The 27,518-nt window shown below is 35.1% G+C and overlaps 2 pseudogenes; both read left to right on the top strand.

Moving 5' to 3' along the window:
* Positions 1-8,991: 8,991 nt before the first annotated feature.
* Positions 8,992-16,458, top strand: LOC135365273 (olfactory receptor 2T8-like; annotated as a pseudogene).
* A 7,527-nt stretch (positions 16,459-23,985) lies between these two features.
* Positions 23,986-24,947, top strand: LOC123842658 (olfactory receptor 2AJ1-like; annotated as a pseudogene).
* Positions 24,948-27,518: the final 2,571 nt, after the last annotated feature.

Raw genomic sequence — 27,518 nt, 5'->3', positions numbered from 1 at the left:
TCAGGAACAAGACAGCAATGTCCACCCTCACCACTTTTATTCAGCATAGAACTAGAGGTCTTAGCTACAGCAAATAGACAACAAAAATAAATAAAAGGCATCTGAATTGGTAAGGAAGTAGTAAAACTTTTGCTATTTGCAGGTAACATGGTACTGTCTATAGAAAACCTGAGAAAAAAACACCAAGAAAATACTTGAACTGATCAATTACTTCAGTAAAGTCACAAGATACAAAATCAATGTGGAGAAATCCATTGCATTTCTACATACTAATAATAAAGCAACAGAAAGAGAATTTAAGAAAACAATCCCATTTACAATTGCACTAAAAACAATAAAATGCCTAGGAATAATCTAACTAAAGAGGTGAAAGAATTTTACTCTGAAAACTATAAAACATTGAAAGAAATTGAAGACAAAACAAAGAAATGAAATGGCTTTCCATGCTCATGGATTGGAGAACAAACACTGTTAAAATGTATTACCCAAAGCAATTTATACATGTAATGCAATCCTATCAAAATTCCAATAGTATTTTTCACAGAACTAGAACAAAAAAGTCCTAAAATTAAATGGAACCAGAAAAGACCCTGATAGCCAGAATAGTTTTGAAAGAGAAATATTACAATTCCAGATTTAAATTATATTACATTGCTTTTTAATAAAGACAGTATGTTACTGGCACAAAAACAGACACATAGATCAACAGAACATAATAGAAAAAAATAAACAAACACAATTTTATAGTCAATCAATCTTCAAAAAATCAGGAAAGAATGTCCAGTGGGCAAAAGAACATTTCTTCAACCATGGTGCTGGGAAAACTGGTCAGCTACATGGGAAAGAATGAACTGGATCACTTTCTTATGCCATACACAAAAATAAATTCAAAATGAATTAAAGACCTAAATATGAGACCTGAAAACATAAAAATGCTAGAAGAAAGCACAGGCAGTAATGTCTCTGACATCAGCTGCGGCAACATTTTTCTAAAAGTTTATTTTTTCAAGATTTTTTTATTGATTTGACAGAGAGAGAGAAAGAGATAACAAGAACAGGAACACAAGCAGGGGGAGTGGGAAAGGGAGAAGCAGGGTTCCCGCTGAGCCAGGAGCCCGATGTGAGGCTCAATCCCAGGACCCTGGGATCATGACTTGAGCCAAAGGCGGACGCTTAACGCCTGAGCCACCCAGGCGCCCCTAGCAGCATTTTTCCAGATAGATCTCCTGAACAAGGGCAATAAAATATAAACTACTGGGACTACCTCAAAATGCAAAGCTTCTGTACAGCAAAGGAAACAATCAATGAAAACTAAAGACAACCTCCAGAATCAGAGAAGGTATTTGCAAACAGCTATCCAATAAAGGGTTAATTTCCAAAAAGAACTTACACAGCTCAACTCCCAATAAACAAATCATCCAATTAAAAATGGACCGAAGACATAACAAACATTTTTCCAAAGAAGACGTCCCATTGGCCCACAGACACATGAAAAGATGCTCAATATCATCATCATCACGGAGATTCAAATCAAACTATAATGAGATACCACCTCATACCTGTCAGAATGGCTAAAATCAACAACAACACAACAAAAGAACAAGTGTTTGTGAGGATGTGAAAAAGGAACCCTCTTGCACTATTGATGAGGAAACAAACTGGTCTACACACTGTGGAAAACAGTATGGAGGTTCCTCAAAAAGTTAAAAACACAACCACCGTACAAGCCAGTAACCACACTACTGGGTATTAACCCAAACAATACAAGAACACTAATTGAAAGGGGTATATACACCCCTATGTTTACAGCAGCATTATTGACAATTGCCAAATTCTGGAAGCAGCCCAAGGGTCCATCTGTGGATCAGTAGATCAATAAGATGTGGTACGTATGTAAACACACATGCACATACATATATACCATATAAATATACATGCATTTTTATATATACATATATATATATAATATATATTATAATACACACACACACGCACCCCAAAAACGGAATATGATACAGCCATAAAAAATAAGAGATCTTGCCATTTGCAACAACATGGATGGAGCTTGAGTGTATTATGCTAAGTGAAATAAGCCGGTCAGTGAAAACAGATACCATAGGATCTGTATATTAACTAGAGTAGAATGGAAAAATTAATAATAAAAAATATACTGGGAATAAAAAGAGATGGCTTTATTTATTTTTAATTTTATTTCAGTATAGTCAAAACGTAATGTTGCATTGGTTTTAGGTGCAAGAACTTGAGATTCCACAGCTTGAGATTCTACAAGCTTAAATATTATGCTGCTATGCTCACCGCAAGGGCAGTTACCATCAGTCGCCAAACAACAGAATTACAATATCAGTGACTATGTTCCCTATTAATAAACCCAATTAAAAAATGGCCCTATTAATTATTGTAGTGTGGGGAGCACCCATCTTAGGGGAATCATAGGACATCTCAGGATGAAAATTATGGAAAGAATATATAATGTTTAGGTTTGTGTTAGGTGATTGTGCAAGGCTTTTAGGAAGTGGGGTTTGCTTTGGTATTAAATTGAGAGAAGCAAATCCATGCTTGCTCATGCAAGCATGAGGAGTTCTATGACTGGCTGTCTTAATAACTCTTACATAGGTGAACCCTATCAGAGCAAGGCTAACACAGTCACTGGTAACAAAGCCACAGTCATTCGTTTGTAGGAAAGGGAAATGCTCAGTAGTTTTTTGACTTGGGTGATGTTCATGTTGTGTCTGTGTTCACACAGGATCGGGCAGGGTCTTGTTTTTGCCGTGGTCCATCATGGTCCCAGAGTTGCTGTGTTCAATATTCAATATTGATGGTATTAGTTTCCTATTGCTGATAGAACACATTACAGTACCCTTATTAGCTTTAAAAACACCAATTTATTTCCTTACACTTCATGGGGTCAGAAGTCTGAAATTGGTCTCACTGTGCTAAAATCTAGTCATTGTCAGGCTGCATTTCCTCTGGAAAATCTAGAATAGAATAGTTTCCTTGCCTTTTCACTTTCTAGATATCTCCTGAGCTCCATGGCTGGTGCCTTCCTTCCCTGAATTTTGAGGTCAGCAACATTGAGCTGAAACCTCACACTGTCATTTCTCTGATTCCTTCAGTCTCCTGCTCCCACATTTAAAGACCCTCGTGATTCGTTTGGGTTCACATTGCTATCCTGCATAATCTCTCTATTTTAAAGTCAAGTGATTAGCAACCTTAATTCCATCTGTAACCTGGACTTTACTTTGCCATATAAACCAACATATCCACAGTGTACACTGAATAGAATGCAGACATCTTTTTGCCCCATTTTTCCATTTTTATGGTCACCATGGCTTTCTGTGACCTTGTGTATCTTTAATAGAGGAACAACAAGGTCAGCTCCAAGCAATACCAAGGTATTCTTATAATACCTGGTCAACTATGAAATTAGGGGCTGCTTATCTCGGGTGAACAATATTCTATTTATTTATATAGACCTCTTATTAATGTGTCTGTCACATTGATTGACTTGTGAATGTTGACCCACCCTTGCATCCTGGGGATAAATCCCACTTGGTCGTGGTGGATGATCCTTTCAATGTATTGTTGGATCCTATTAGCTAGGATTTTGTTGAGGATTTTGGAATCCATATTCATCAGGGATATCGGTCTGAACTTCTCCTTTTTGATGGGGTCTTTGCCTGGCTTGGGGATTAAGGTAATGCTGGCCTCATGGAATGAGTCTGGAAGCTTTCCTTCTGTTTCTTATTTTTTGAAACAGTATCAGGAGACTAGGTATTATTTTTTTGAATGTTTGGTAGAATTCCCCAGGGAATCCATCAGGCCCTGGACTCTTGTTTTTGGGGAGGTTTTGGATCCCTGCTTCAATCTCGTTACTGGTTATTGGCCTATTCAGGTTGTCAGTTTCTTCCTGTTTCAGTCTTGGCAGCTTATAGGTTTCCAGGAAGGCCTCCATTTCATCCAGATTGCTCAGTTTCTTCAAATACAGTTGTTGATAATAATTTCTAATAATTGTTTCTATTTCCTTGGTGTTAGTCATGATCTCTCCCCTTTCATTCCTCATTTTATTAGACCATTTTTATAATATTTGGTGGGTGGATTTTTTGGGTTAATGTATCTTACTGTATTACTATAAATTTTTCATGTTTTTCATTCCATTTGTACACTCCAGTAAAATTAATTACCACTTCAATAAAAATTTAAAATGTATTACAACTAATTAATTAAAGAAGTGAAAGTTTATAATGATTGCAGTGAACTATAGGGTGCTGTTGAGTTATGTAATAGAGGGTTTTTCCTTAGTCCTATTTAAGTAGAATCATGAAAATACACCTTTAAGCACAGTGCACATCACTCAGTAATTCTTCAATAAATATACTTTTGAAAATTGTTAGTGCTGTTATTTATATCATTATTAGTCAATATTGCTGTTTTCTCTTATTTAAATAACTTATCCAGAATTGCCAGCCTTTGATTCATATATGTATGTCATATATATATGCATATATATACATGTAATATATATATATATATATTTTTCCCCCTCATGTCTCACTTCATTGACTGTATCTATTGGTAAATACCTGTATAAAGATAAAATTTAAAAAACCCTTTATATATTGTTTTGGGGAATTCTAAAATTAATGAATTTAATTTAATTAACTTAAGGTAATACTGAATAGTTATGTTTTGGTCATTAGTAAACCATTTTGATGATCTCCAACTTTTATGAAAGCATTTGTTGCCAGGTATATTTTTTTTTATTTCCTTCCCTTATTACTATCTATCAATCAAATTAAAAAAAAAAAAAAACAAATCTCTGCTTGAGCAAAAAGAAAGAAGAAAGCAAATGTATATTTGATATATATAGTGCTTCCTATTCACTGTATAATTTAACTCAATAAATAACACTATAAAGAGACATTATTATCCCCCTTTTATAGATGATTAAGCTGGAGCTTAGGTTGCACATGTAACTTATCCCAAATCATATATCTGAAAGTTTGAAGAACATAAAGGTTGAATTTAGTCTTCCCTTTTTGGAAGATTTTTTTTAAGGGGCGGATATATTTCACTCTGTCCCCTATGTAATTACCAGATTTTCTTGACGCATTGGTTATTGCTAAAATATAGGCTGGCAGGATTGAAGGCATTCCTGGTTAGTTTGCATACGTCCCCTCCTTTAAGACTATTATGCAGCAGCTGCCACTTTTAGGTTCGTCATATCCTGGTTTTAGCATTATGTGAGTCAAACAGGACATTTCTTCAGGGATCAACTATCCTGAGATTTTAAAATAAGCCACATGGAGATAATAAATGGAGAAGGTGTTTGGTCATCTGTATTACTTTAAATACCTTCCTACAGGCATTTCCAGAGCCTGGAACTCAGAACTCCTTAGGTTTTAGCCAGGTGACACACACTTTATATGAGAACGGAAGCACTTTCTGAATTCCTAATAGTGATTTGGGTGCCGGAGCTATGGACCATTAGACACCTCTTTATGGTGGCTTCCGCTGAAACAGGTGAGTTCCAGGACTTTGAAACTGGGTGCATAAAACATGTTCTCTAGTGCTTCTGGTTTTGTCTATTTAGTTCTGTAATTTTAAGGAGTAATAATCCATGGAAAAGCATCCATAGAAAAACAGAGAAATTCAAATATGAGGATTTCACTCAATGACCCCATAACTATTCTCTTTTACTCTTTGTCAAAAAGATTTTATAAATTTTTAAACATGGATTTGCTTCTCTCAATTTAATGCCATTTTGCTGTTATATTATGTTGCATAGTGGTAATTTTAACACTTTCATGATATAACTTCTTCTTACTCATTGAAAAAAATGTGAAAAATATTTTGTGGAAATAGGGTGTTTTTCATTTTCTTTTGGGTTATATTTTAGAATGATATCTGGAAGAACATATATCAGTGATTCCAAGGGACAATGGTAGTCTTACTGTTCTCACTTAAAATTTTCAAACTGAAATACAGACAATTTTCATTATTATCCTACAATTATTTATTACCATATTCTAACTGGTAATTTATGTTACAAAGAAAAAATAAATCCAGTCATAAAGATATCAAAATAATTATTTTGTTTAATCTGTTTCTTTAATTTCCTCTGAGAATGTACATTTTCTATAATTATGTAAATCTCTCTACCAAATATGAATTATGCAGAATATATGATGAATTTTCCAAGAAACTTGAAATTTGGTTCCTGCTCGAACCCCAAATTAGGTGGATGTATTTGATTTCATCATTTACCTCCTCTATTCATCCGTTTCCCCTAGGAAAAATTATTTGAGTACATGAAAGCAGTCGTAGCTACTATTTACTGATACCTGCTAATTTCAAGTGCTCAATTAAGTACTCACTATACACGATCTTACTTTCTTCTTGCATTAACCATATAATTAATGACTCGTTTTTATTTATTTTTATGCATTTTTAAGGACATACTTTTAAAACACAAACTTGAGACCCAGAGGATGTAAGAATGTGCTTTACTTCACAGAACTTGCAGTTGTTGGAATACATCTTAGAATTGTGCTCTGACTGAAGCACAAGCTCATGGCACTTCACCACCTCACTTCTCCCTGCTGGAATTGTGGATGACCTGGAACCTACGGAGAGGGTCCTTAATGTAGCTTGAACTGTAGAGAGGACAGGAGTTCATGTGTTCCCTTGGTTCAGTCAACATTCCTACAGTTATTTTATGTGTTTTAATGCACTCACAGATTTATTAAAAAATATACTTATTCTGTATTTCCCATTTGTAATGAGATCTATTTTGTAGGCGAACCAAGCCTGGGAATGGATCCATCCAGAAAAGCATAAAAAATAGTTCACTTTTTTGAATCCATTTATCAGTTACATGAAAGATAACCATTTAGTGTAGCCTATGACTTTGAGAGTCCATTATGTATTTTATTTTGTTTGTTAATATGTCAACCTTCTCACTATCAATATTATAGTTAGGATAAAAAACTGAGAGAACTAATATGAACTTTGGAAGTTAACTTCCAGAAACAGGGTTTGGGATTGATGTTACCTCCTTGGTACCTGGTTTCTCCCCCTTGATTTTCCAGATACAAATCATCTTCTCACGTTTCAGCTACTTCATGTGCAATTCCAAAATAATACTAGTGTCTACTCATTTTAGTTGTTGTTATATTGGATGAGACATTGCATATTAAGGGTTTCTCATAGTCTGGAATACTATCTTCTACAACTTTTTATCGTCCTCATTGTGTCTGACTTGCTACACATGTAGCATGTACGTGAGAATCAGGGTCATTCAGCTTTAATGTTTCGGATCTAATTGAGAAAAGGACCAGCCCGAAATATTGGTCCATGAGGCATTTAACATAGAACATACAGATGGGAATGGGGAAGCTTTGCTATTTCTGAGAAAACCACATTGAAGCGTGGATAGAAATAAAAGAATGAATCTAAAAGGATATTGGATTCTGTGTAATCATAGATTTTATACAAACAGAATATAAAATAACATGATTTTTATCCTGTTTTATTATTAGTTTCAGAGGTAGAAATTAGCAATTCATCAACTGCAAACAATACCCAGTGTTCATTACATCAAGTGCCCTCCTTAATGCCCATCACCCGGTTATACCATCCCCCTACCCACCTCCCCTCCTGTTTTAATGTGCAATAAAACAACACATATGATTAGATATACTCTTGAATTGTAAATCTACCTTCACAATTGAATTAAATTGTTGACAGGAAATACCAAAGAGTAAGTTTTTATCTTTTAATATTTGTGCTTACTTTTTTTAAAATGGGAGGCATTGTTTTTTGTATCAAATTCCATGTTATAGTACAATTTTTAAAAAATGTTATATTAAAACAGAAGAAACTTTCAAAATTAATAATCAAGAACCTATTGCCTTAGAATTATTAGAATTACCATAGTTATGTGTGTGTTCTAGGTTTTAAGAAATTCATAAATGGTGGATTGAATGCATTTTCCAATCCAGACGTACTGTAAATATTATGTCACTGAAACTATTCCTAGACTTTAAAAAAATGTATAATTAAATGACATGTTAGTTTTCAAATAAATATTCATTTTACTTGAAAATGTTTGGGTGGGAAATATCTACTTATAGCTAATAAATATAATAGTAAGAAAAATATTAAGGCTAATCTTTGTAGAGATATTGTATTGTGTCGTGCTATGGTATTATCTCTTAAAGAGAAGGATTCTATATTGCATTCCATTTTGCACATAATAAGGCTGAGATTAAAACAGATTTAAATTTAAATTATCTAAACTTACACAACTACTAATCAGTAGAATAGGTATTCAAGCACAAGAAGTCTAGTCCTCAAATCTGTACTTCTATACTCATAAAGTTTGAGAAAACCATTGTATTGAGTGAAGGATCAGGGAGAACAATAGTGCTAACAGTTCTCTAATTTTCAAAATGTGCATTATTAAATAAGTCACATAACTTTCTGAGCTTTAATTTCCTGCTGGGGAAGTGTTTGTTGTAAAGACGTTTAACATGACTTTTCATTTGGAAACATAAGATAGAATGAATGAAATGTCTGACGTTATCACAATTTTTATTTAAAATGCTGTTAGCTTAAAGTCATTTCTTCTTCAATCATAAATCGACACAGGGCCTTCAAAATCATAATTAAAGTAACTTATCATCTGAAAAAATATATTTAAAGGTAGTTTTAAGCATGGGCATTAGCTGATAGTTTCAAATACAAGAATAGAGCACAAAGTGAACCACAGTGCTTTATATTGGCCCATGGATGGCAGCAACTATCCCCTTTGCTCTGAATCCCTGCAACCCTTCCTGACGCCTCTTTTTGCCCCTTCACATCACATATATATTGGCCCTCACCTCATTCAGCAAACTCCGAGACTGTCCCCTTCTTTTTCTACTTTGCATTTTAATCTCCACAAATCTCTTGAAATGAGCAGTCAGCACGATGGGATTTGACCTGGGAGAGATTCGCTTTGGTGGAGTTTGGGACACCTGGAAGACTCAGTGGTGTCCCTCCACCTTATATTCTCCTTCAAAGTCCACCCAAGAATCCCATGGTAATAACCCATTCCCCTGGTCGAAGACCCTCAGCTGGATTCTTCACATTCAGGACTTACTGTTGTTTACCCACATATACTCCTTTTGAAACTGACCTCATTCAATGGAGGAAGACACAAGGGGCAGATAAGGGGTATGGGGACTGACGTGTGAGTTTGAAACTAAGACCTGCTCTGGCCTTACTTCAGTGGAATTTGTTGGAAGCAAAGCTCAAATGAAGTCAGAGGATGGAGTTCAGTTTGGGCTTTGCCACCGATGTGTTGGGCACCCATGAGCTGGTTATTGATCAGAACTTGCCATGAAAAGGTTTGATCGCATCATCGTGAGATAACTTAAGAGCTGATAAAACTTACTGGACATCAGTTTTTAACGTGTGTGTGCCAATTGGCACTTGTAATTATATGTATAATCATTTATTTCATAAACGTCTGTGAATATCAAACCCTGTGGATACAGCTAAGGTAATTGGGGGGGGGGGGAAAGTGTCAAAAACAGAAAACCAGAGTCCCTACTCTTGATAACTATGTTTTGAATTTTCAGTCCCAGCTCTTTATTCCCAGCTCTGCATCTGCCACTAAGTGACAACACTTAATGGCTTCTTTCTTCCAGGAAATGTGAATGTGTGGAGATTAGCAGTTCACTTAGTGTTAGCCTAAGTACATACAAGGAAGCAGTCTACGAAAGAAATTAAATATCATGTTCTTATAAAAAATTGAAAAAAAAAATGAACCACAACAGTACAAACGAAGCTAGTGCTAGAAAACTGTCTAGCAAACTATGAATTACCTGAATCTAGAAACAAGGAGACTGACTTCAGAGTGATGATAACATGTCCAAATCTTACTATTGCATACCAAGTAAGTTAGAAGACTAGTGTTTTATCTCCTTATTCTTGTTATTGAAGCAATTTGTAATTCATATCTCTTCTCCAAAATGTCCTGACTCTGGGGTGGCTGAATTGAAGAATGTTTATATCACTTTCCTGTCATTCAGCAAATCCATAAAGGCGCAGATCTGTCTATTCACACCAAAAAATAAAGAGGAGAACTCTAGAATGCATATTGTAGGGTTCACATATTTGATGACAGAGATGAAAGATTGTTTAATTACAATACCAATCTTACCATGGTCACAGTTTCAAACAATTTATGTATCAAAACTAGTAGTTTTATCGGAATAATATACAGATGACTTATTGTGAGAAAATCAATCTCTGCAATCCAGCCCATTAACAAGAAATGAATAATAACTTATAAGCATCCCAAATATATGTAATATAAAACGTAAACATCAACGCAAAAATGACATAACAGAATTTTTTACCTGTGTAGTTTAAATAGGCTGAGGAATATATTTGCAAAGTATATAAACAAAAATTTAGGACAATGTACATAAATAACAAAATGCAAAGAAATTACTTAAATCTTTAAGAAAAATTCAAACAATCTAATAAAATATGAATATAAGGGTTTTAAAATTTAAAATCAATTAGCCAACATCTTCAGATGTAGAGATCAGTAATTCATCAGTTGCATATAACACCCAGTGCTCATCATATCATGTGCCCTCCTTAATGCCCATCACCCAATTACCCCATCCCCCGACCCACCTCTCCTCCAGCAACTGTCAGTTTCTCTCCCATAGTTAGTCTCTCATTGTTTGTCTTCCTCTCTGATTTCTTCCCGTTCTGTTATTCCATCCCGTCCCCTATGATCCTCTGCACTGTTTCTTATATTCCACAAATGAATGAAACCATATGATAATTGTCTTTCTCTGATTAAAGTATTTCATTTAGCATAGCACATTCCAGTTCCATCCATGCCGATGTAAATGGTAAGTACACATCTTTTCCAATGGCTGAGTAATATTCTATTGTTTATATATATCACATCGTCTTTATCCATTCATCCATCAATGGACATCTCGACTATTTCCATAGTTTGATTATTGTCGACACTGTTACTATAAACATTGGGGTGCAGGTGCCCCTTCGGATCACTACATTTGCGTGTTTGGGGTAAATACCTAGTATCACAATTGCTGGGTTGTAGGGAAGCTCTCTTTTTAACTTCTTGAGGAACCTCTATACTGTTTTCCAGAGTGGCTGCACCAGCTTGCATTTTCACCAACACTGTAAGAGGTTTCCCCTTTCATTACATCCTCGCCAACATTTGTTATTTCCTCACTTGTTAATTTTAGCCATTCTGACTGGTGTAAGGTGGTATTTCACTGTGGTTTTGATTTCTATGTCCCTGATGACAAGTGATGTGGAACATTTTTTCATGTGTCTGTTGGCCATTTGTATGTCTCCTTTGGAGAAATGTCTGCTCATGTCTTCTGCCCAGTTCTTGACTGGACTCCTTGTTTTCTGGGTGTTGAGAGTGGTAAGTTCCTTATACAACTTGTATACGAGACCCTTATCTGACATATCATTTGCAAATATCTTCTACCATTCTGTAGGTTGCCTTTTAGTTTTGTGGACTCTTACCTTTGTTGTGCAAAAGATTTTTATTTTGAAGAAGTCCCAATAGTTCATTTTTGCTTTCCCTTCTCCTGCTTTTGGAGACATGTCTTGAAAGAAGTTGCTGCAGCCGAGGTCAAAGAGGTTGCTGCCCGTGTTCTCCTCTCGGATTTTGATGGATTCCTGTCTCACATTTAGCTCTTTCATCCATTTTTAATTTATCTTTATGTATGGTATAAGAAAATGCTCCAATTTCATTCCTCTGCATGGGGATGTCCAATTTTCCCAACACCATTTGTTGAAGAGACGGTCTTTTTCCCATTATATATCGGTTCTTGCTTTGTGAAGGTTAGTTGACTATAGAGTTGAGGATCCATTTCTGGGCTCTCTATTCTGTTCCACTGATCTATGAGTCTGTTTTTGTTTCAGAACCATACTGTTCTGCTGATTACAGCTTTGTAATATAGCTTGAATCAGGTATTGTGATGCCACCACCTTTCATTTTCTTTTTCAACATTCCTCTGGCTATTTGGGGTCTTTACCAGTTCCATCCAAAATCTAGGATTAATTATTCCAGCTCCGTGAAAAGTGTTGGTGGTATTTTCAAAAGGAATCCATTGAATGTGTAGACTGCTCTGGGTAGCATAGACTTTTTAACAACGCATATTCTTCCAACCCATGAGCATGGGAAGTTTTTCCATTTCTTTGTGTCTTCCTCATTTCTTTCATAAGTATTTTGTAGTTTTTAGAGTACAGATCCTTTACCTCTTTGGCTAGGTTTATTCCTAGTTATCTTGTGGTTTTTGGTGCAATTGTACATTGCATCAATTCCATAATTTCTCTTTCTTCAGTCTCGTTATTAGTATATAGAAATGAAAATGATTTGTTTGTGTTGATTTTATATCCTGCCACATTGCTGAATTCCTGTATGGGTTCTAGCAATTTTGGGGTGGAGTCTTTGGGGTCTTCCACATAAAATATCATGTCATCTGCTAAGAGTGAGAGTTTGACTTCTTCTTTTCCAATTTGAATTCCTTTTATTTCTTTTTGTTTTCTGATTGCTGAGGCTTGGACTTCTAGTACTATGGTGAGCAACAGCGGTGAGAGTGGGCATCCCTGCCATGTTCCCAACTTTAGGGGTAAGGCTCTCAGTTTTTCCCCATTGAGAATAATATTTGCTGTGGGCTTTTGGCATATAGCTTTTGTGATATGGTGGCATGTTCCCTCTATCCCTACCCTGTGGAGAGTTTTAATCAAGAAAGGATGCTGTATTTTTCAAATGCTTTTTCTGCATTACTTGAAAGGATCATAGGGTTCTTATCTTTTCTTTTGTTAATGTGATATATCATGTTTCTTGATTTGCAAATGTTGAACCACCCTTGCAACCCAGGAATAAATCCCACTTGATCATGGTGAATAATCCTTTTAAGATCTTGTTGGATCCTATTGGCTAGTATCTTGATGAGTATTTTGGCATCCATGCTCGTGAGGGATATTAGTCTGTATTTCTCCTTGTTGTTGGGGTTTCTGCCTGGTTTTGGGATCAAGATAATGCTGGCCTCATAGAGTAAGTTTGCAAGTTTTCCTTCCATTTCTATTTTTGGAATCATCTTCAGAAGAAGAGATATAAGTTCTTCTTTAAATGTTTGGTAGAATTCCCCTGCAAGCCATCTAGCCCTGGACTCTTGTTTGTTGGGAGATTTTTAATTACTGCTTCAATTTCTTTGCTGCTTTTGGGTCTGTTCAGGTTTTCTCTTTCCTTCTGTTTTAGTGTTGGTAGTTTATATGTTTTTAGGAATGCATCCATTCCTTCCAGATTGCCTAATTTGTTGGCATACAGCTGCTTGTATATGTTCTTATAATTATTTGTATTTCCTTGGTGTTGGTTGTGATCCCTCTGAACAGTGAGTTTGCAGAATTAATCCAAAAGTTTAAAAGAGTTTCTGCTCAGTACCATTAATAAACTTGAAATTTAAACAAAATTAATTTTCACCTTTTTGTGATTGACTCTAATTATTGCCCCTAAAATAACTAATAGTATCCCATGGAAGAACTGAAACAAAAATCAACAGTTGTTGAGACTTATAAAGTTATGGATTCAGTTATCTCAGAGCCAAAATGTACTACCTTTATTTTATTTACTAAAGTCTTGCTGCATGCATGAGGCCATAAATTATATTAACAGAAAATTAGAAATATCCTACTCATTAATATGTTATGCTATACATAAATTGTGTAATAAAATGGAGCAGTTAACTAATAACTTACTAAACTCATAAGCTTATTATAATGTCTTATTTATAGCTATTTTGATGAAAAGAACCTCTATATCATTTAGTGATATAATGGTTAGTGGTCATATATGCTAGACACTGAAAACAGTGCTAATATTTACAAAAGATACTTCCCACTTAAATTTTTTGCCCTGCTTACCAATTAATTTACATAAAAACGAAATAAGGAGTCGATATTGTATAGATTATGAATAAATCCCAAACATAATCATCTTGGTAATCATTAATCTATTGCTGTCTTTGAAAGAGTGAATTTGTAAGGAAAAGACAAATGTCACATAAATATAAAAGAGAAAGTCATTTGCATGTACATCTAATTCTACTACCATAGATACTTATAGATAAGAAAAATTAAAGTTTGAGGCTTTAGGGAAAAGACAATTAATCCCTATAATTAAAGGAGATGTTTCCTATTTTATTCACAGGTGATGCTGTACTTCAAAGTAATTTGGGGCAAAAACTTATTTGAACATGTCTTAATTAACCATTTAGATCATTAACCAACTAACCAGATAATTAAAATGTAATCAATTTGCTAATTAATTTAATCTGTTAATAAATAAATTTATCTCCTATCTTTAAAGATGTGTGATTACTGGTAACAAAGTGTTTAAGGCTGCAAATTAAAACATTTTTTTATGTTCCCTAGGTTTATATTCATTTATGAAATTTATTTTTACAATGCACACATTTAATTAAAATCAGCATTCTGTGAGTACATATTAGGTATAAAAATTAATTCTTGCAAGGTCTCTAAACTGAGACAAATTCCCTGTAATCACAAGTACACACCATGATGACATGGCCCATATGGTGATAGGTGCTCCAGAGCAGTATCTGTGGTAGCTGGGAGCCTGGTATATTGAAACCATATGCTGAATGCACATGTAAAATAGAGAAATATACCCATTTTGTGTACCTCACCTGCAATCTGAGTTATAGTAGTTTTACATTTAGTTTTGTGTATTTTTGATATTAAAACAATTCCTCATGGCACTGAAGGAAATCTTGAGAAACTACTTTGAGCATATGAGAAACATGGAAAAGTCATAATTAAGAGATATATCACATCAATATGGACTAAAATGTGGGACTATGAGGCTCTTTCAACACAGAAGTACACAAACTTTAGAAAACAGGAATTTCGTAATATTTCCTAACATCATGAGTAAATTATGTGAGGCATACTAACAAGACATAGAGAAATAATAGAAATGTAATGTGTACTGCGATAGATACTTGTTATGCAACTATCTTAGGGTTAAAAAATACTGTGTAATAACAGCAGAGCAGTGTGATAGGATGCTAAGGCAAATATCCTGTCACAAAGTGAAAGATTAAAGATGTAATTATTCCTCCAAGTCTCATTTTTCTTTCTATGTCATTTGACCACCTCTTCTTAAGTAAATGCCTAAACTTAGCTCCAAGCAACTCTCATTCCTTGTCTTCCAGGTATGAATGGAACCATGGAAGATGCAAATGACAACACACAGTATACTTAATTCTTTTAGGGGTCTTTAACTGCACTCAGACCCATCTGTTCCTCTTTTCAATGGTGCTCATGGTCTTCCTCATCTCCCTGATGGGCAATGCCCTTATGATTGTGCTCAACCACGAGGACCCCAGCGGCACACACCCATGTACTTCCTGCTTAGCCAGCTCTCCCTCATGGAGATGATGCTGGTCTCCACCATAGTCCCCCAAATGGCAACCAACTACCTGCTGGGCACCAGGTCCATCTCTCCTGCTGGCTGTGGAGCCCGGAGTTTACTGTTTCCCATGATCTTCCTCATCTCCCTGATGGGCAGTGCCCTCATGATTGTGCTCATCCATGAGGACCCCAGCGGCACACACCCATGTACTTCCTGCTTAGCCAGCTCTCCCTTGTGGACATGATGCTGGTCTCCACCATAGTCCCCCAGATGGCAACCAACTACCTAATGGGCACCAAGTCCATCTCTCCTGCTGGCTGTGGAGCCCAGAGTTTACTGTTTCCCATGCTGGGAGAGAGTGAGTGCTTCCTCTTAGCAGCCATGGCCTATGACCGCTAGGTGGCCATACGTCACCCCCTGCACTACCCCATCCTCATGAATCAGAAGCTCTGCTTGCACGTGACCACAGGCTCCTGGTTTCCGGGAGGGGTGGATGGGCTGATGCAGCCTGGTGCCATTCTCGAGAAATCACCCACTTCTTTTGTGAAGCACCCACACTCACGCACCTTGCCTGTACCCACACTACCTTTTTAAAGTTTTTCACGTATGTGTGTTGCCTCCTGATGCTCTTGATCCCTGTCTCTCCTTTTGGCTTCCTACAGTCTCACTTGGCTGCTGGGCTCCGCATGCGGTCCACTGTAGCTCAGAAGAAAGCGTTTGTCACCTGCTCCTCTCACCTGGCTGTGGTGGGGCTCTTCTGTGGCCCTCTCCTACTCATCTACGTGTGGCCCAAATCCTACCGCTCAGTGGCCCATGACAAGGTGGTCTCTGCTTCTTACACCATCTTCACACCTGTGTTGAACCCCCTTATCTACAGTGTGAGGAACAAAGACGTCAAGGGGGCTTTGAGAAAATGGCTAGAGAAACATTTTCTGGGACGTCTATAGCGAGAGGAATTGGATAAACTGGCAGCAGCCAAACGGGATCCATTATGAAATTTGTTATATCAATATATTTTGTTCTCACTTGGCCAGTTTTCACTATTGAAAAATATATTTATTTTATACTTAGTACATTAAAATTTACATTTGTCGTGATTCCATACATCCTTATGGTATTTTTGTTCTGGACTTTGGACCTCAGCAATAAGAGTAAATGACTGAGGCACTGTAAGTAAAAGATATGCTAGACATTGATAAAATAAAGGAGATTTTCAACTTTTAATGTGCATGGGCCCTGCTCATTGGATCTCAAGGAAACCAAACTTTAACCATTACCAGAGTCAGCAAATTCAATTTCTGACCTTGGCACCAATTGTACATCTGAGTCATTTATAAATAACCTAAAATGGAGCATATTCCAAGCATATGGCTAAGTGTAGAACCTCCCTGGTTCCCATGAGACTGAAGTCAGACAGTCCTGCAGATAAACTAAGTCCTAAGTTTACAGTCCTAAGATAAGGTCTATAACTTTCTGAAATACCTTTCACCTAATGATTTGAACATTTCATGTTTTATGTCCTTAGTAAAGACGGTATCCCAGGAAGTTGTCCTAACCTGGGCTGGAAAAAACAAAACCAAAAACAGAACAAAAACTAAAAAAAAAACCCCTTTCTTTTAGAGATTCTAAAAAGTTTGTTCATTTTGTGTCAACAACACCAACTCTGTGTGTGTGTGTGCAATTTTGAGGATGGATTATTTAAAGAGTGAATAATTTATTTGAAAAAAGCAATGTATAGCTCAGTTTTATATAATTTTGATAAAATAAATTTCAAATAAAGTTAAATGAATATGAAAAATATATAAAAATCTTGTAGGAAATATTGTCATAATTTTTGCTAGAAGAGGATTTTCTGAGGGTATATGTGAGTTAAAAATCATTATGTACAAGGTAAGCAGATTGACCTGTGTACATTTAAATATGTAGCAATCATTGGCTGGCTTAATCAGTAAAATATATGACTGTTGATCTCAAGGTCATGAGTTCAAGACCCATAATGGACATACAACTTACTTAAAAAAACATACAGTAATCATGAAGAGTGGAAGTGAACATCTCTCTCTGAAAATAAGTAACACTAATTAAAAAATAATTCACACATGATAGAATTAACCACATAAATCAACACAGACAATAGATTTATTCATAATAGTAATTAAGATAAAAAAAGTCCCTTTTCCCACAGATTAAAATAAATATTTTCTATTGACTTATATAGATAAGAAATCATCTTTGTTCCCAATGAATGTCCTAGGGCTGAAGGCTTCATCTTTGTGTTTCAATAAGGGACATAAATCGAATGGCTTGGGAGAAGTCTTATAATCTTTCTGCAACTGTTGAGTTGCAAGTTTTAGGATAATTAATTTTCAAAAAAAATTTTTTTTGTCTTTTTTTTAAATTTTATTTTATTATGTTAGTCACCATACAATACATCATTAGTTTTTGTTGTGGCGATCCACAATTCACTGTTTTTGTGTAACACCCAGTGCTCCATGCAGTACATGCCCTCCTTGATACCCATCACCGGGCTAACCCATCCCCCCACCCCTTCCCCTCTAAAACCCTCGGTTTGTTTCTCAGAGTCCATAGTCTCTAATGGTTCATCTCCCTCTGATTTCACCCCCTTCATTTTTCCCTTGCTCCTAATAATGTCCTCCATGCTATTCCTTATGTTCCACAAATAAGTGAAACCATATGATAATTGACTTTCCCTGCTTGACTTATTTCACTTAGCATAATCTCCTCCAGTCCCATCCATGTTGATGTAAAAGTTGGGCATTCATCCTTTCTGATGGCTGAGTAATATTCCATTGTGTATATGGACCACGTCTTCTTTATCCATTCATCTGTTGAAGGGCATCTCGGCTCTTTCCACAGTTTGGCTATTGCGGACATTGCTGTTATGAACATTGGTGTGCATATGGACCTTCTTTTCACTACATCTGTGTCTTTGGGGTAAATACCCACTAGTGCAATTGCTGGGTCTTAGGGTAGCTCTAGTTTTAAATTTTTGAGGCACCTCCACACTGTTTTCTAAAGTGGCTGTACCAACTTGCATTCCCACCAACAGTGTGAGAGGATTCCCCTTTCTTCAGAGTATAGGGAAAGAGGGAACATTCCTCAAGTTCATAAAATCCATCTATGAAAAGCCCACAGCGAATATGATCCTCAATGGGGAAAAGCTGAGAGCCTTTCCCTTAAGATCAAGAACACATCAAGGGTGCCCACTCTCACCAGTATTGTTCAACATAGTACTAGAAGTCCTAGCAACAGCAATCAGACAACAAAAAGAAATAAAAGGTATTCAAATTGGCAAAGAAGAAGTCAAGCTCTCTTTTTCGCAGATGACATGATACTTTATGTGGAAAACCCAGAAGACTCCACCCCCAAATTACTAGAACTCATCCAGCGATTCAGTAATGTGGCAGGATACAAAAAAAATTTTTAAAAAGAAGGACCTATACCCTACATATTTTGATTCTAAGGAAGTGGCACATTTAAAATGAAGAATATCAAATTTAAATGGTCTCTTGCCAAAATTCTTAAAATATGAATTTTAACATCTGAATGAACTACTGAGTCTATTTCTGTAGTTATCTCACATCATCTCAAACAAAAGAACATATCTATATATATTCAAGGTTTTTTTTTTTTTTAAAAGTGCTGTTCCATATTGATAAGTACAAGATTTTGTCCCAAAGAGAATGCCAGGTCCTTGAAACTGAAATGTTAGAATAAAATTCTTTGTTCCATCATCATTCTCTCAATTAAAATTAACAAATTAAATTACTGGAGAATGATATGCCAACTATGACAGCACACATCAGTCTCAAACATAATTCATTCTAAAAGAATACAGTGTAAAAATAGATACCCAATTCCAGGCCATGTAAAATTATATGCTTTAGGCTGCAATCATTTGAAAATTATTTGTGGTAGTGTAGCTGAATTACTCACATATTGGAATATATGAGTTCATGAAACAGTTTATGCAGATAAGTTGTTATAGATGTATATATATGCATTTATATTTATATATAAAGTATATATAACTTATCTTGGAGATGAATCTCCAGATCCCACTTGAGATGCCCCAACTGACACAAAAATGAGGTGTCTGTCAAATTTCGCCTAACAAGCTTTAGGAGGAAAATAACTTAGTATTGTTATTTTGAACCACTGCCATTTGCACTTCTTGCTATACAACAATATTAACTACAGCATATTTTCATTCCTGGAAGAGGCATGGACCCAAAACTAATACTTTGGCTCAGGTCATGACCTCAGGGTCCTGGGATCAAGCCCCACACTGGGCTCCCTGCTCCGCAAAGAGTCTGCTTCTCCCTCTCCCACTCCCCGTGCTTGTGTTCCCTCTCTCACTGTGTCTCTCTGTCAAATAAATAAAAATCTTAAAAAAAAAAATAAAGAAAGAAAGAAATGCAATCAAGAATACAAATGCAATAGAAAACATCAGTAAACTAACAGCTGGTTTTGAAAAGATAAATTTTTTGTTGTTGTTAGATACACAAGGACAAAAATCAAATAAACAAAATTAAAAATGAAAGAGGAGACATAGCAACAGATAATACAAAGTTACAAGGAATCATAAGAAACTTCTATTAAGAGTTACTCTACAAAAATTTGTTAACAGAAAAAGAAAAAAAAAATTCCTAGAAATATCCAACCTACAAAGATTGAATCATAAAGAAATAAAAAATCTAAATGAAGAAAGAACAGGAAGACTGAAACAGTAATCAAAGAAGAGCAGGGAACACTTGCAAATAATCTTACCAATCTTACCAGGGAACTGTTACTGTTAAACCAAGGCCAGAAAATGACACCACAAAAACAAAACTACAGACAAATATCCCTAATGAAGATAGTTGCAAAAAAGCCTCAATTAAATACTAGCAAACCCAATTCAAGAGCACATTAAAAAGAATCATACACAATGACCAAGTGGGATTTATCCCTGGGATATAAACATGATTCAACATATACAAATCAGTAAACACGATAAACCATATATTTAACAAAATGATATAAAAATCATATGATCATCTCAATAGGTGCAGGAAAAAACATCTGATAAAATGCAACATATTGTCTTGATAAAAACACTCCACACATTAGTTATAGAAAAAAAAACCACATAATAAATCAATACTAAAAATGCTGAAAACTTTGTTTCTCTAAGATCAGAAACAACACAAGAATGATCATCTTAAAATTTCTATTCCATATAGTACTGAGAGTTCTAGCCAGAACAATTAAGCAAGGAAAAAATAAAAGATATTCAAAGTAGCATTATCTTTTAGTATAAATATAAGCATGTATATCAGACTTAATATTCCCAGGATTTCTACATTAAACACCTCAAGATAAATATTACTCAGGAAGTAATGATCTATTATTTTTGTCTTTCATCTTACAGTCAAAATTTTAATATAAAGATGTAATGTAGGAACATATAAATAATTGAATAGATGTGTAGTCTTACTAATTTTATTGAATAGTTTCCTTCTATTTAAATGTAATTTCCCTTCTGTTTAAATTTAAGGAGATATTCTGAATGTTTTATTCATGTCCTGAGAGATGTGACAGAAAAATGAAAAGAGTATTTTTCAAACTAGTTAAGTCAAATTAGTGCTGCATAATGAATTTTCAAAATCTTGACAAATGTAAAGGGTAAAAAATATTTGAGCATATTGCATTCACTAGGTAAACTGCATGGAAGCCTTTCTTTTACCTGGGAGGCAAGTTTGGGATATGACTGTGTTTATAGCTAAAGACTTGGTATCTAATGATGACAGCATCTTCTATAATTAGTCTCCAAACTTCTAGAGGTTAGGATGGTGTAAATTGCATGTTACGTCTCTTTACTTACATTTAGTATTATTAGACAGAGAATATTTAATGTCACATAGAGAGAAAGAGACTATAACTTTATAAGGGTAGTGCAGATTTGGAAGATTTTACAGGATATGTAACATTTGTCTTCCCAATTTTAAACATAGTGTTAGGAAGCTCACCATTAGAGTATACCTCTTCGGATTCAAGAACAGATTTCATTCAACATTCTGGATGGCATAGAAGGTATCATTTTATCTATCATTCTAGCATCATGGAAGGATATTCCAGATGCCTGATTGACCAGTTAGGCAAAGATTCTTAAAAGATGGTTGTACACCTGGGGGGCTTAGTTGGTTAAGCACTGGACTCGATCTCAGCTCAGCTCTTGAACTTCAGGTGCCCCATGGAAGTGGAAAGAAAGTAGCAGAACCTAGAAGATGAAATAGTTGTTGAATTTATTATGGAGTACTTCTAATATCTGAAGACAAAATGTAGACAAAATATTCTTGTAGAGGCAGCACAAACTCTTTAAAAATGTAAATATAATTGATATATTGTGGATAACTTTGGATATCAGAGTCCATAGTCAAAAATACCTTGAACAAACATTTACTGAGAACCTACAATAGGCCAGGGACTACTATGTGATGGGGTTCTGCAGAAAATAGACATTACATATACTTTTGTTTTCTTTTTTTTTTTTTAAGATTTATTTATTTTAGAGAAAGAGAGACAGGGAAAGGGAGGGAAAGTGTTAAGCAGACTCTGTACCTGTGTGCACAGCCTGACCTGGGGCTTGATCTCATGACCCTGATATGACAACCTGAGGCAAAACCAAGAGGTGGGCATTTAACTGACTGTGTCTCTCAGATGCCCCCACACTTCTCAACACTAAAATCGAGTATGGATTTTTAATGAGAATGAGCATAACAATTGAAATCATTAATGGAAAATGGAAAACCAGAATGACAAAATTATTTTTGGCAGTGAGAAAAAGTCAACAACTTTGGATAATGATATATTGAATTTGAGTTGTCAATAATATTCATTGATTTTTTTTATTCATAGATTTTAAAGAGTAACTTATGATCCACCAGTTCATGGAAGGCATCGATGCCCTTAAATCTCAATCCATGTCCTTACCGAATTTTACTGAGCTGTTGGTCAAACCAGTCAAAACAGCAAGACCTACTTAAACATGTATATATCTGCAACGTCATTCAAAGGTTAATCTTTTCATATACCTAACGTTATAGCAAAACAGTGGTCACATTCCAGGCCATCAAAATAGAGTGTAGAGGTTTATTTCATAATGAAGAATCTCAATAATCACTACAATAAAACAGAAAAATACATATTATTTATATTTTATCAGGGACATATTTGTACATTTGCTTCCCAAAGGGAAAACCAAAACACATTCCATTCAAACTTAAAAGAGATTTTTGTTGTTTTTAAGATTCATGGTGCTTGAACTTACAACCCTGAGATCAAGAGTCACATGCTCTACTGACTAAGCCAGACAGGAACCCCAAACTTATGAATAGTTCTTGAAGAAGGCAAATAACTTGTTTTATATGTTATTTATTTTTCATGATTTGCAGCAGTGTTTCCTTAAATTCTCGCTGTGTGTATAAGTATGTATGCATGTATATCTATTTATTGAGGGATAGATCATACATAGTGAATTTGTGCACATATAGTAAAGGGAACACTTAAGTCACTACCCACATCTAAACAATTTCATTATTTAGGAAACAATATGATTCTCTATATAAAGAATTAATGAAATATAATTCAATTTTGAGGAGTTAATAAAACTGGCCAAATTAAAATATATTCTCATTTTAACTGAATAAAATTTTCATTTTTTACATTTAAAAGCTGATATTTACAAATTACAGATTAAATTATAAATACAGATTAAGCTAGTTTTTATAGTATATCATTATTTATTATTTTAGAAAGATGTATAAATAATACATTTCATTTTCTTTAAGCTTTATCCAAATAAAAAATGAGACAGAAAATTGAGTTCCATATGCTATTCATTTATTCAGGTATAAAGGATATTATTGAGCAACTACTATATACCAGGCATTGTGTAGCCATTGAGTTTATACAGAGGGCAAAACAACGATTTCACATTGGGAAGTTTAAGTTCTGATGAGTTAGAATGACCATAAAAAATAAATGAAGTTCATAAGTTTATTGAATATGTAAAAGATGAAAAGTGATTTGAAAAATACATCAAAGGACAGCACAGTAAGGAGAAATAGGCAAGTCGGGGGTTACTGAGATTTTAAGTACACTGTTCAGGGTGGGTCTCATTTAAAAAGTGACCTTTGACAAAAGATTGAAGTGCATTTAAGAATACGGAATTAAGACTACATGGAGCTAACAGCTTTCTCAATAGACCAATATCATCAGTTGATTCAAACAAATAAATGGCCATGTTGTAAACCAAGCCCACTTCCAAAGCTGGTTGAGAGTCTGTTGACTTGAACTGCAAAATCTGCATCACTCTCATTTTATTATGCTTCTAAATGTAAATGAGTTTGAGATTTACGCCACTGCATTTTAGCTCTATTTTTTTCTATTTTAGGAAAAGAGTGGAGTTCATGATGCGGCATGAGAATCACAGTTTCACCAGTGATTTCATTCTTTTAGGACTCTTTTCTTCTTCTCAATCAAGTCTAGTTTTCATCTCCTTTATATTCATCATTTTTATTATGACTATAACAGAAAACACAATCATGATCCTCCTTAACCTCAGGGACTCAAGACTCCATACTCCAATGTATTTCCTGCTCAGCCATCTGTCTTTCATGGACATCTTGCATATTTCCAACATTGTTCCCAAAATGGTCACTGACTTTGTGTCAGGCAGCAGAACTATTTCATTCACAGGTTGTGGCTTCCAGATATTTCTATGCCTCACCCTCCTGGGTGGTGAGTGTCTTCTCCTGGCGGCAATGTCTTATGATCACTATGTAGCCATCTGTCACCCACTGCACTATCCCATTCTTATGAATGACTATGTCCGCATTCTCATGGCTAGAGGGTACTGGATTGTTGGGACCGTCAACTTCATAGTCCACACAGCTTATGCACTCCAGTTTCCCTTCTGTGACCCAAGAGCCATTGATCACTTTTTATGTGAAGTCCCTGCCATGTTGAAGTTGTCCTGTGTGGACACAACACTCTATGAATGAGGAGTTTATGTAAGTGGCTTAATTTTTCTCCTTGTCCCTTCCTCCCTAATCCTTGCTTCTTATGTCCAAATTCTCCTTACTGTTCTTCAAATGAAATCATCAGAAGCACGGAAAAAGTCTTTTTCTACCTGTTCCTTCCACATGATTGTGGTCACAATGTACTATGGGCCATTTATTTTCACATACATGAGACCCAAATCATACCACACTCCGGGCCAGGACAAATATTTGGCAATATTCTATACCATCCTCACACCCACACTGAACCCTATCATCTACAGTTTTAGGAATAAAGAGATGTTCTGAAGGCAATGAAAAATATGCTCAAAGTCACTTTCTCCATTAAAGATAGTAATAAAAATGCTTGAAGCATGTGTTTTCTATATCAATATTCAATGCTTAGAGACTATCCATTAGTCATATCTTTAGAAAGAAAATCAAAGTTTCTATCCATCAAGAGTGGAAAGTGGATTTTTCCAAACCTCCAATGAAAATAAAAAAAACTTTTACAGGTATTTGTTTTATAAATACATACATCCAGAAATGTACTGTTCCCTCCCATGAAAAATTCTAAGAACTTATAAAAATTGACTTTTATAATACAATCACGTTATATGGGATCTATCCATATAACTTTTGTATTTCATGAAACAGTAAAATTATAATTCCAAGGTTACAAGCAGTTATCAAAAATTCATAAAAAAATTATAGGCAAAAAGGGTGCAGGTGTTCAAGAGGTAAAAATTCTAGTTATATGATACATAAGTTAAAAATAAGTAAGTCCTGTGATGTAATGTAGAGCATGGTGACTGTAGTTAACAATGGTCTGTTGTATATAAGAAAGTGGCTGAGAGTGTAGGTTTTAGTAGTTCTCATCATAACAAAATGAATTGTAGCTCTGGGTGGTGACAGATGATAACTAAACTTATTTTGGTAATTATTTTATAATATATAGATATATCAAATTTTTATGCAGTACACCTAAGAACAGTAGAATTATATCAATTATACCTCAATAAAACAGAAACATAAACCAATGTATTTTAGTATTTAATAAATCATATATTATTATGTATTTTAATATACTAATACATTATGTAACTTATTTGATATACTCAATGCATTAAATATTATTTAGTAAGAATAACATTTATTAAGAGTTATTTAAGAACTAACATTCAGTTTCTATTAATATGAGTTCTAAATCATGAAAACACTTCCATTTGAAATCCACAATCCCTGTTTTCTTGCACAATGATGTAAACAAATATTGCATGCAAGAACCTCCATACATCAATTGCATCCCTCTCCTGGTACCCCTGGATCTTTTTTGTATTGTGAATGTCTGAGTGAGAGGGCTACACCTCTGTATAGAGAAAGTGAGGTAGAGGGGCCAAAAACAATCTAGCAGGCACAAGCAATTTCTGTTTTTGCTCCCTTTCAAACTTAATTGAGAGGGAATTTGGGAAACAAAATGTCAGAACTACATTAAATCACAAACCAGCACAACGACATGCATCACTCTGCCCTCATCTGGAAGTTTCGAAAAACAAAACAAAACTTTTCGGAACTCCACTTGAAATATCCATTGTTCATTGAATAGTTTGTTTTGAAACCTTTGTTACTGAAGTGAGAAATATATATACATACACTTACATATATACATTAGTTGTGGTACAATGAAAGTACTCATCCTTTCTAGAAGCAAACACAACATATTTAATGTGTGTATTAAAATTGTTTCTTGTTTTAGGTACACATATAGGGTTACATTTTGTAACATTTTTAGCATTTTATCCTAAAAATTAGTGCAAAGAAAAAAAATATTTTTTAAGACTTTGTTATTAATTGCCTTATAGAAGTAGTTGCTCCCATGTTAGAGGCATAGATATTTACAATTGTTAGATCTTCATGTTGGATAGACCCGTTAAGTAGGATAGAGTGTCCTTCCTCATCTCTTATAATCTTTGGTTTAAAATCTAATTTGTCTGATATAAGGATTGCCACCCCAGCTTTCTTTTGGTGTCCATTAGCATTGGAAATGGTTTTCCACCCCCTCACTTTTGATCTCGGGGTCTCTTTGGGTCTAAAATGAGTCTCTTGCAGACAGCATATAGATGGGTCTTGTTTTTTAATCCAATCTGATAGCCTATGTCTTTTGATTGGGGCATTTAGCCCATTTACATTCAGGGTAACTACTGAAAGATATGAATTTAGTGCCATTGTATTGCCTGTAAGGTGACTGTTACCGTATATTGTCTGTGTTCCTTTCTGGTCTATGTTGCTTTTAGGCTCTCTCTTTGCTTAGAGGACCCCTTTAAAGATTTCTTTAGGGCTGGTTTTGCGTTTGCAAATTCCTTTAGTTTTTCTTTGTCCTAGAAGCTTTTTATCTCTCCTTCAATTTTCAATGACAGCCTACCTGGATAGAGTATTCTTGGCTGCATATTTTTCTCATTTAGTGCTCTGAATATATCATGCCAGTCCTTTCTGGCCTGCCAGGTCTCTGTGGATAGGTCTGTTGCCAATCTAATGTTTCTACCATTGTAAGTTACAGACCTCTTGTCCCAAGCTGCCTTCAGGATTTTCTCTTTGTCTTTGAGACTCATAAGTTTTACTATTAGATGTTGGAGTGTTGACCTATTTTTATTGATTTTGAAGGGGGTTCTCTGTGCCCTCCTGGATTTTGATGCCTGTTTCCTTCCCCAAATTAGGGAAGTTCTCTGCTGTAATTTGCTCCAATATACCTTCTGCCCCTCTCCCTCTTTGTTCTTCTTCTGGGATCCCAATTATTCTAATATTGTTTCGTCTTATGGTATCACTTATCTCTCGAATTCTGCCCTCGTGATCCAGTAGTTGGTTATCTCTCTTTTTCTCAGCTTCTTTATTTTCCAACATTTGGTCTTCTATATCACTAATTTTTTCTTCTGCCTCATTTATCC

This window comes from Mirounga angustirostris, unplaced genomic scaffold (assembly GCF_029215605.1).
Source record: "Mirounga angustirostris isolate CCGP_5_RB_7025 unplaced genomic scaffold, mMirAng1.0.hap1 SCAF_7, whole genome shotgun sequence".
NCBI lineage: Eukaryota > Metazoa > Chordata > Mammalia > Carnivora > Phocidae > Mirounga > Mirounga angustirostris.
Note: the sequence above shows the minus strand (reverse complement) of the source record. Positions and strands in the feature narration are given on the sequence as shown.